Genomic DNA, 11,686 nt, shown 5'->3' with positions numbered 1-11,686 from the left:
GTGCCCTGGAGGCCAGCCCATCAGGGAGGGGCGGGGGCGGCGTGCGGGCCGGCCGGGGCTCCTGCTCGCGGAGGGGAGGCGGCGGCAGCAAGCAGGTGGGCGGTTCAGCTCCCTCACTCGCGCTCCAGCCCGCTGCTCTCTCTCCCTTAGCTAATCTTACAAAAAACCCCACATGAATGCAATTATAAATTAAAAAGGTAAAATTAAAATTTACTCTGCCAAAATTCAGAAAATGAATAGAAACTTCTTTGATAACTTGTATTCTGATAAAACGCGGAAGTCATGAAAACTGGAGAGGGCTGGCCAGATAGCTCAGCAGACTAAAGTACCTGCTTAAGCAGATCACAGCAGGCAGGGTTTGATCCCTGTTGTGCCGTGCAGGCCCTGCTCCCAGGGTACACTGAGACAGCGATTGAGATTGGGTGTGGTGTGGCACATGCCTATAATCCCAGCTCTTGGGAGGCTGTAAACAGGCAGATCACTATGAGTACAGTCTATGTAGTGAGACCCTGTAGACCCTGTCCTAAATTAAACAAAAACAAAAAACAATAAAAACTGTAGAGATTAATAGATATGCACAAAGTGGAAAAAAGAAATAATAAAACCCTGAATAATCCAATAATGGACAAAGCCGGTCATGATGACATATACCTATAATCCCAGCTCTTGGGAGGCTCACTGGGAGAATCATTGCAAGTTCAAGACCAGCCTGGGACAAAAAGTGAACTCAAGGCCAGTTTGCCCTGCATAGTGAGACCCTGCCTCACAGAAACAAAAACAGATAAAAGAATATCCAATATCGGACAATCTAGAGGTAATAAAATAAAACAACTAAAAAGTAAGGAAAATCCAGGTCCTAATGGAGTCACTGTAGTATTCTACTCAGTTTTGGTGTATTAGGGTTAGGCTTAGTGTTAGGGTTTGACATAAATGTAAATGCCCAATGGTGGGGTACAGATATTATGGTTAGAGTTAGACCTAGGGTCAGGGTTAGGGGTACTACTGAAATATAAGTAACAGTATTGATGTGTGGACATAATGAATACAGTTAAGGTAAAGGTTAGGAATATTGTGGTGAAAGTATCCAAGGGCTATGATGTGGATATTATAGTTAGGGTAGGACTGGAATTAGGGATAGTGTTGGGATGCAAATGACTGAGTATTGGGGTGTGAGGATTAGGGTTAGGGTTAGAGATACTGTTGGGGCACAAGAACCAAACTATGGGGATGCAAATAGTAGGTTTACTGTTAAAGATAGTACTGATGCTATGGCTTGTATCTAGATGTGCCACCAAAATCTCATGTAGTCATAGGTGGGTCTTTTCTGTGATGGCTGATTCTATGCTATGTGATGCTGGGATTAAATGTGTGATTAAGGGTGCATGGTTACTAAATTAGTCCACTGTTTGGCTTGGCATAGTTTGGGATGTGGATAATGGAAAGGCCCACTCTGAGTGTGGGTGGCACCACTCAAAGGGCAGGTAGCCTGGATGGATGTAACAATACAGGAAGAAGGCAGGCTGTGGCTGCTGCTTTGCTACTTTGCTGCTTTGCTGCCTTCTGCCCATCGTGAACTGTTTCTCCTTCGTGATGCCCCTCTGCCATGCCACCCTGCCTTGAAGCCAGCCAATTATTAATCGAAGCCCCTAAACTGTGAGCTACAATAAGCCTATCCTCCTTTAGCTGGGGGCATTGGATATTTTTGTCTCAGCAACAAGGCAAGTAACTAAGATCGTTGGAGTGAAAGTTCATGAACATTGTGGTGTATTAGGGTTGTTACTATGGTTAGGGAAAGTGTTGGGATGAAATTACCCAAGTATTGGGGTTGTAGATATGAGAATTAAGGTTATAGTTAGGGTTGAGGATGTATCGGAATACAAGTACCTGAGTATTGGGGTGTGAGTATTAGTGTTGGGGTTATGGTTATGGTTAGAGAGAGTGTTGGGGTGCAATTACCCAAATATTGAGGTACAGGTGTTAGTGTTAGGATTAATGTTAGTGTTAGGGATGTTATTGGCTGCAAATACCTGAGCATGGGGAGCCTATTAGGGTTAGAGATAGAGCTAGTGTTAAGGTCCAAGTACACAATTATGGGAGTTTGAGTATTAGTGTTATGGTTAAGGTTAGGAACAGTGTTGGTGTGCAAGTACAGAGTATTGGGGAGCCTTACTAGAACTAGAGTTAGGTTTACAGGTAAGGATACTATTGGTGTGCAAGTTTCTAATTATTGGTGCCAATGTTTGAGTTAGAATTAGGGGTGCATTTATACAAATTACTGGATATCATGAACATAAGAATTGTAGTGCAGTTATTAGGATCATAATTAGAGTTAGGAATAATGCTTTGGGGAGCAAGTACTCAAGAACTGGGGTATGTGTATTAAAGTTAACATTAGGTTTAGGGTTAGAAGTAGTGTAAGTACCCAAGTATTGGGTTTCAGATACTAGGTTTATGTTTAGGGTTAGGTTTATGGAGAGTGTTGTGCTGCAAGTCTCCAAGTACCAGGATGTGGATATTGGGGTAAGATTTAGGTTTATGTTTAGATTGTGTTCAGATGCAAGTGTCCAAGTTTGGGGTGTAAGTATTTGAGTTAGGCTAGGTTATGTTGGGTTTATTATTTGGGTGCAAGTACATGAATGTTGGGGTGTAGATATGATGGTTAGATTTGATGCTAATGTTGGGGATAGGATATGGGTGAAAGTACCTGCGTATGGGACTGCAGGTTTTAGTCTGTAGGTTTAGACTGTAGTTTTATGGCTAAGGTTAGGGATAGTGTTAGGGCTCAAATAGCCAAGAGTTGGAGAATTGGCGTTAGGCTTAAAGTTAGGGTAAGTTACCAGTAGTATTAATTTGAAAGTACCTGAGAATTGTGATACAAGTATTAGGGTTAGGGTCAAGGTTTGTATTAGAGGTAATGTTAGAGTGCAAGTACACTTGTATTGTTGTGTGGATATTAGAGTTAGGTTTAGGAGTAGGGACAGTGTTGGGTTGCAAGTACCCAAATATTGTGGTGCAGGTGTTAGTGTTAGGTATAGGGTTAAGGACAATGTTATGGTTCAAGTATCTAAGTACTGGCATGTGGAAATTAGGGCCAGGGTCAGTTTTATGTTTGGGGATAGTGCTGGGATGCAAGTATCTTAGTGTTGGCATGCAGGTACTAGGGTTAGGGTTATGAATGCTAATAGGGTTAGTTTTGGGAAGCAAGTTCACCAGTACTTCACCAGTACTGGAGTACAAGATTTGGGTCAGATTTTGGTTAAGTAAAGTGTTGTGGTAAAAATACCCACATGTTGAAGTGTAGGTATTAGTGTTATTGTTAGTGCTACAGTTTAGTGTTAGGGATAATGTAGGAATAAATGTACAGGAGTATTCCTATGCAGGTATTAACATTAGGGTTAGGGTTTGAGTTATGTGTGGTGTTTGAGTCTAAATGCCTGAGTATTAAGTGTGGTTATTATGGTTAGGATTACTGTTTGGGATAGTGCTCTTGCAAAAGTAACTGAGTCTTAGCTTTAGGGTTAAGTTTAGAGCTAGAAACGGTGTAATTTCTCAAGTGTTGGGGTTCAGATATTAGGGTTAGGAATAGTTTTGTGGTACAAGTACTTCAGTATTGATGTATGAATATTACCTAAACCAAATCCTAACTCTAATCCTATAATTAATAATGCCCCCAAGTATTCATGTATTGCGCCCCAACACTATTCCTAACCCTTACCTGACCTCCACTCTAATCCTAATTCTAATACGAACACTCTATTAGTCTACCCAGAAACTGGCACACCAACACTATCCCTAACCCTAACCTGAACCCAAAGGCTCATGTAGTCATAGGGCTTTTTTTGGAGGTGACTGTTTGATGGGTTTAGAGTGCCATTCTAGGATTAACAGTGCTGGGATTAAGGCTGGGTGGCTGATGGATCACTCACTGACTTGATTGGCACCACCCTGATCTGGATAGACTGGATACAATATAAAAGACAGAAAGAAGCTTGTCTCTCTCTTGTTGCATTTGCTATCTTCTGCCATCATGAACTGTTGACCCTCCACTATGGGCCACTCTGTTTTGGAACCAGTCAATAGTGGGCTATACCCTGTAAAAACTGTGAGCTCAATAAACCTTTACTACTTCTACTTTGGGTGGCAGGTATTTGTCTCAGAAATGAGAAAATGAATACGATATTTTGGTGCCAGAGAAGTGGGGTTGTTACTGTGACATTACCTGACCATGTTAGGAAAGCTCTAGAAGACTATGATTAAAAGTAGAGCTGGAATACCTTAGGATATCATGTATGGATTCTGATCAGAGCTAAGAAGACCATAAAGCAGATAGAAATTCTGCTGGTAAAGACTGGCATTGTTTGTTGGACTTCACATGATGTGTGTTATATGTTGGCAGAAGGTTTGCTCATATTCTGCTCATGGCCTTTGCCTGAGACTAAGGTTAAGTGTGGAAGATTAGTTAATCTAGAAGAAGAAATTACAAAGCAGTCTAATATTGAAGGGGTGAAATGGATAGTAGGGAAGGGTTTAGGAAAATGGATGTTGAGAATCAAGAACAATGAGTCCAGCAGTATTATTTAAAATATTGTGGGCCAGGGAGATGGCTCAGTGGAATAAGTGCTTCCCTAGCAAGCACAAGGGCCTGAGTTCAATCCCCGGTTCCACAAAATAAATAAATAAATAAATAAATAAATAAATAAAATATTGTGAGTTTGGCCATAAGGGAAGCTCCAGGAAGCTGAGGACTGCAAGAAGAGCAGAGGAGATCCTGATTGCCGAGAAGGAACAAGAGAATAAAAAAGATGGCCTGAGGGTATCATAAGAAGTAGTAGGACATCATCCTCTGTAGACGCAAAACTGCAAAAGTGAAAGATTTTTCTTTGAGAAGAAAGCTGCAGAGCACTGTGTTCCAGAATGGCAATGATATAAAGAATTTGTTCCTCAGAAACTGATTCAGAGTGCTCAGTGATCCAGGCATTCAAACCATATAGGCAAGAGAGAGGGATGCTGGGTTACTGCTCATGCTGGCAGCAGACAGATGTTGCTGGGTTTAGGTGTATGCAGAATGGAAGAATTGTGGGGTCAGAAGGGCTTCCACATAGATTTCAGAAGGCCTGAGAGGTCAGCAACTGTGCCTGTGACAGGGCAAGGTATAAAGCTGTGAGTGTGAAGCCACATGTTCAGTGGAGAGCCCAGAAGTTTGGAGAAGTGAGGAACATGGATTGTGTGAGGAAATTTTCAAGAAGGGAGCAGAATATACCCAAGGGAGAAGCCACAGGAGCTACAACCACTGGTAATACCTCAGAGGCAGGGTCAACCAAACCCACTGGTTTTCATATCTTGGCATAGATTGCCTCAGATGCTGGACATGGAACTCCAGGACTTTGCTTTGCTAGATTTTGGACTTGCTTTGGTCCCATTCCTTTGTATTCCCTTGTTTGAAACTTTTAGAATGGAAATGCATATCTCATGCTGTTGGATGTTGGAAGTGTTTAACTTTCATTTGTACAGGGGCTCACTATTAAAAGTTTTCCTTCAGTCTCAGCGGAGTCTTTGTACTTGGACTTTTCAGCAATTCTGAAACTGTTAGGATTTTGTCAATTCTTTGAGATGGACTAAATGCCTCTTGCAAAAAGGAATATGTGTGCATCTTTGGTAGGCCAGAGGCAAAATATTATGGCTTGTGTCTAAATGTGCCCCCAAAGCCTCATGGGATCATAGGGGGTTTTTTTGGAAGTGACTGAATCTAGAGTATGTGATTGATTAGTAGTGCAGTGCTGAGATTAATGGTAAGTGATTACTAGATCAGTATGCTGATTGGATAGGAGCCATCCTGATCCAGGTTGACTAGACCCAACATAAGAGAAAGAGACTTGTCTCATTCTCTCTTGTTGCTTTTGCTCTTTTCCATTGCCATGAAGTGTCGCCCTTCTTCCATGTGCTGCCCTGTCTTGCAGCCAGCACTGAAATCTGTACAAACTGTGAGCTAAGTAGACATTCCTCCTTTAACTTTGGATCTCAGGTACTTTTTTCTCAGAAATGAGAAAAATAAGACACTAACCCTAACCCTAACACTTGTACTCCTATTCCGTAGTAATTGCACACTCACTGTATCACTATCCCTAAGCCAAACCCTAAACTTAACCTTAATTTCTGCACCACAGTACTCCACTTATTGTGCCTCAACACTATTCCTAATCAAAACTTAAGCCTAACTCTAATCCTAATTGTTGTACCTCGCTATATCAGTACCTGAAACCCAACATTATCCCTAATTCTAATGCTGACACTACCAGTAACTCTAACTTTAATACCTAATGCTCTTTTACTTGTACTCCAACACTATCTGTAACTTGTACTTGAACTTTAAGCCTAACCATAACATCCTCATCCCAATACTCAGATAGTAGCATCCCCAATACTATCCTTAATTTTAATTCTAATACTACTCTAAACCTAACTGATTTCCAAATACTTGGATTTGGTACCTCAACACTATCCTTAATCCTAAAAAGAACCCTAGTCCTGCCACAAACCCTAATAAATCCATGCCAATGCTCTTGGACTTGTACCCAGATACTAACCCTAATTCTCATCAGATTCTTCAACCTAATCCTAACACCTTCACCACAATACTTGGGAACCTCAACATTTTCTGAAAGCTAACCAAAACACTAACTCTAATGCCTACATGTTAAAACTCATAAATGCATGCCCCAAATCTCTCTAACTCTAAATATAGGTATAGCCCTAATCCTAAACCTAATTCCCACATCTCAATTCTTATGTACTTGCACCCCCAAAACTATCTCTAACCCAAACCCTAACAGTAATACCTGAACTAAGATATTCTTGTACCCATACCCCAACACTATCCTAATCCATTTTTTAAATGTACATTTCATGCATTTGGTACAGAGTCTCACCACATAGCTCAGACTTATAGTGATCCTCCAGTTTTCAGCCTCCCAAGCACTGGGATTACAGGCATGTTCCACCATATTCTGGACTTGGTGGCCAGCTCAGCATGCCTAGGGACAGGACTGGCACAGCATGTGATGCTGGGGGTCAAACACCGGTCCCTGTAGTTGCCTAAGTAGGCACTTAGTGCACTGAGATATCTTGCCAGCCTAGCTATTCTTAATCCTGATATCACCATACAAACACACTTGCAATCATACCCAGCAATCTGCCCAATCCTTACACAAACTCTGACTGAAACCCTAAAGCCTGTACCCTAACACTCAGGTATTTTCACCTCAAGACTATAGCTAACCCTAAACTGTACCTCAACCCTAATCCTAGATCTAATATTCATGTGTCAGTACTTGGATACATGTACCCAAACACTATCTAAAACATTTAAAACTTAACCTTAAGCCTAACCCTCATATAGTACTCACACATCAGTACTTGGGTACACCCCAACACTATCCTTAATTTTAATCCAAACCCTAAATCTAATATGGACCAAATTCTTGCATCCCAGTACAATGAAATATGCATATTATCTCTAAAACTAATCCAAATCCTAACCCAAATGCCTGAGATTCCTATTTGGAAACTTGCACCCCAACACTATCCCTAATTATAATCTTGAAACTAGTACCCCCTCATTACTTGATACTTATACCCTATCAATATCCCTGACACTAACCCTGTTCCTATACCCTAATATTCAAGTACCTATACCTCAACACAACTCAATACGAGCACTCAGCCTAATACCTGTACCCCAATATGACAACCCTAACTTTATTTTTTCCAAAGTTTTATTGATAAACAGATAGCAATGAGACAATTTCAAATCAAATTGGAAGTACAGTTTCAACAAATAATACACTGTATATATTCTTCTTAGTGGTTAATTGCTGTACAAGATGCGGACTTGCGATCCTATTTACAAACACCATAGAACAAATCATTCTATTCATTGAGAGAATGCAACTATATATCTATCCTAACCACTTGGAATACACAGATACAAAATGGACATTCATCGGTATACCCCATTTTTTCTAAGTTCCGTTATTGAATATTATAGGTGTGTAAACTCAGCAAAATATTCTAAAAGAGTCCAGTAGCCCATAATAGCATTGGGTCTTCTGTTTAACTGGCAATGTCAGAAATTATTGACCTGAGTCCCCCACAGCTCAACATAACAGCATGGCTTTATTTCCTATATTTCGTCTTCATACTTTTCTACTGGATGGTTAAGACCAAGGTAAAGCAGGACCTATGCAACAAGAGGACAACCCTAACTTTAGTACTAAAAATAATACTTATACCCAAATACTTGGGTTGTTGTACCCTAACACTATTCCTAAACGTTTTCCTGAACCTTAACCATAATGCTGAGAATAATACCTGTACTCCAGTGTGCAGGCATATGTACCCAACACTATCACTAAACCTAACCTTTGTCCTAAGCATAATACTAGCAAGGGAGACAATCGGTGTTGTATCCCAACACTATCCCTGATTCTAAACTGAACCCTAGCCCTAACTGTAGTACCTATACCCCATTTCTCTGCACTTGAACCCCAACACTATCCCTAATCCTTATCTAAACACACACCGTAAACCTTATCCTAGTATACACAACCTATTTCTTATATACTTGAAACACAACAGCATCCCTAGCCCTAACCTGAGCCTTAATGCAAACCCTAATTCCCATAAGACACTACTTGCAAACCAACACTGTCTATAATTCAAATGCTAACACAGCCATAGCCCTAACCCTAATATTTCCAACCCAATACTTGGGTACTTCATGCAAATACTATTACTAATCCTAACCTTAAAATCTGTACCCCAGTGCTCAGGCACTTGCATGCCAATATTATCCCTAACCCCAACCCTGACCCTAACCCTAACCCTAGCCCTCACCTAAGACCTGAAACACAATACTGTGGTACTTGCATCCCAATACTGTCTCTAACCCTAACTAAACCCTAACCTTAACTCTAAAACCTGAATGCCAATCTGTTTATCCACTTACTCACTGATGGACATTTAGTTTTCCCTCGCAATCTGTGTTCCCATGAGTAAATTATCTATAGATCTTCATGGTATCTTCATTTCTCTTGAATATATATGTAAGAATAAGATTTCTAGATTACATAGTAAGTATGTGTTTAAATGTATAAGTTATCACTAAATGTTTCTACTGGTAGAACTATTTTGCATTCCCAGTAGGAACTTGTGAAAATTTCTTTTGTTCTGTATCTGTTGGCAGTTGCCATTGTTAGCCCACTTAATTTTAGACAGTCTCATAGCTAGGTAAATGGATCTTGGTGTTTAATTTTTCCAGCATTAATTCTGGTGAGCACTTTTCATGTGCTCAGTTTTCATCTATATTTTTTCTTTAGTAAAATGGCTGTTTAAATCTTTTACTCCTTTTCATGAGATTGCCTTTCTATTGATTCATAAGGGTTCTTTATACAGTCAGTATACAAATCCTTTATCAGAGATGTGCTTTGGAAATTCTTTGAGTTTCGGGAGTTTTTTTTTTCCTTTCATAGTCGTGCTTTTCAAAGACTAAATTTTTTTTTAACTTTCATTAAATCTAATTTTATTTTTTAATTTAAAAATATAAAATTGATTTATTTATTTAGAGACAGGATCTAACTATATAGCCCAGGCTATATTTGAAGTCCCTTTGTATCACAGGCTGTGTTGGAACTTCCAGTTCTCCTGCCTTAGACTCCCAAATCGTTAGATGACAAGTGTAGAATACCACATCCAGATTAATTCCTATTTATTTATTTTATTTGTTTATTTTTCAGAACAAATTATTTTTTATTAATTTTATTGAAAAACAAATAGCAATGAGACAGTTTCAAAAATCAATTAGTAGAGCACTTTCAATAATTAATACATTGCATATTGTTGTCTTTGTAGTAGTTATACATAGTATAAGATGCAGACATGATATCCTATATTTATTAGTTGTACAAATCTTTCTTCTCATTGAATTAAGAGAAATTAGCTGTATATCTATCCTATTTTGTATATACAGATACAAAATGGTCCTTCATTTGTATCCCCTTTTTTTGTTTAGTTTTGTCAGAGATGGATATTCCATTGCCATTTAAATATTGTAGGTGCGTGATTTCAGCAAAATAATCCAATATAGTCCAGTAGTCCATAATACTAGTGGGTTATCCATAGGACTAGCAATGTTAGAAGTTGTTGACTTGAGTCTTTTACAGCTCAGCATATTAATATGGCTTTACTTTTTACACTCTTCTGCTGGATGGTTAAGACCAAGATAAAACAAGACCTATATAACAAGAAATGTAACCTTTGTATCTGACAAGGTCTGTCAAATCCCCTCAGGATTTAGCCTGAAACCCTGTACCACAGTTTGTAGATCCTTTGTCAGTGTCAGCCATATGGATGAGTCATAGCCATTACTTGACCAATTTGCCCTCTGTGAAAGCCTGAGTGACCGTTTTCTATCCACGTGATTCTCCTTAGGCATACTCTACATCATTGATCACTTTCATGGGTGGCCCTATAATCTCCTTGATCAGAAAATTTGGGACATGACTGAGTTACAGGATGTTGCAGTACAGATTCTCCTATGTCTTGAGTCCTCACTGACCTTGAAAGGCTAGGGCCAACATGTTGGCTGTCCTTGCAGCCCTTCCTTTTCTCTAAGTTTTGGTCTGAACATTTAAGTTTTTAACCTTCCAGAAGAGAAGCTTAATGATATTATTACCCTATAACATAGGTAGTAGAGCCTAACCTCCTATCTGAATATCAAACATCTTAGACATAACATAGAACAGGTATTTTCCATGAAGTATTGATATGTTAAACTTTAAATCCCTACAGAATGTGAAAAAAAGAAAACAATAATTAGAAAAATAAAAATATATTTTAAAAATTGGAATACATAATTACATATTTTTACACAGAAATTTAGAAATCTAACCATATACATCATTGTAGCAGGACAGCCCTGTGACATTTTTTTTCTTGTCTCTTGTTTTCATTTATTATCCTTTTTTTAAACAAACATTTACTTAAAAAACAGTATAGTAGTAATTGACATGACATGACAAGCAGTATGTATTTCGAAGACCAGAATGATAGGCATTCCAAGCATGACCCTACCAGTATACATTGTTATCTTCAGTGCAGTTGCTTAGTTCACAGGTATCAGCATATATAGTTAGGGTAAGAATCTTACCAATTAACTGCTAGTTTCAAAAACCTGCTGAAGATTCTCTGGCTCATTGCCTTAACCATCCTGTGCATATAAATATATGGCTTTGTGCCTGTCATGTTTCCTAGCTTTTCTCCTTGCCCTCTCTCTGTTGTTTAATCCTTAAGCAGAACAAATTATTTTGATGAGTAAATGAAATAGTAATTAAAAACAAAACAAAGACACTCTTCTCTCTGGCAGAGCCACATCCAGACTCAGGGATAGAAAGTCCTTTTCGCCAATTCATAACTCTTGTCAGTTACTTTAAGTATCTCAATCTGGGAGCAGGTAGTTAGGGTTAACTACCAAGTAAGGACCTTCAGAGCGCTCTATGAATTTATCAGTTTTATTCTTATGGTTAATGCTCGTTGGGTCCTGTGAAAGAAATCTTTGACTTGGAACAACTCACAAAGATTTTCTAATAAAAGTTATTTTTAGATCTAACATTTATTCCCATTATAAACTTAT

At 39.0% G+C, this 11,686-nt stretch overlaps 1 pseudogene; it reads right to left on the bottom strand.

The window, feature by feature from the left end:
* LOC101584350 overlaps positions 1 to 11,686 on the bottom strand; it is a 22,028-nt pseudogene that overhangs the window by 9,248 nt on the left and 1,094 nt on the right.

Source organism: Octodon degus, unplaced genomic scaffold, assembly GCF_000260255.1.
Source record: "Octodon degus isolate 3935 unplaced genomic scaffold, OctDeg1.0 scaffold00152, whole genome shotgun sequence".
NCBI classification, from domain to species: Eukaryota; Metazoa; Chordata; class Mammalia; order Rodentia; family Octodontidae; genus Octodon; species Octodon degus.
Note: the sequence above shows the minus strand (reverse complement) of the source record. Positions and strands in the feature narration are given on the sequence as shown.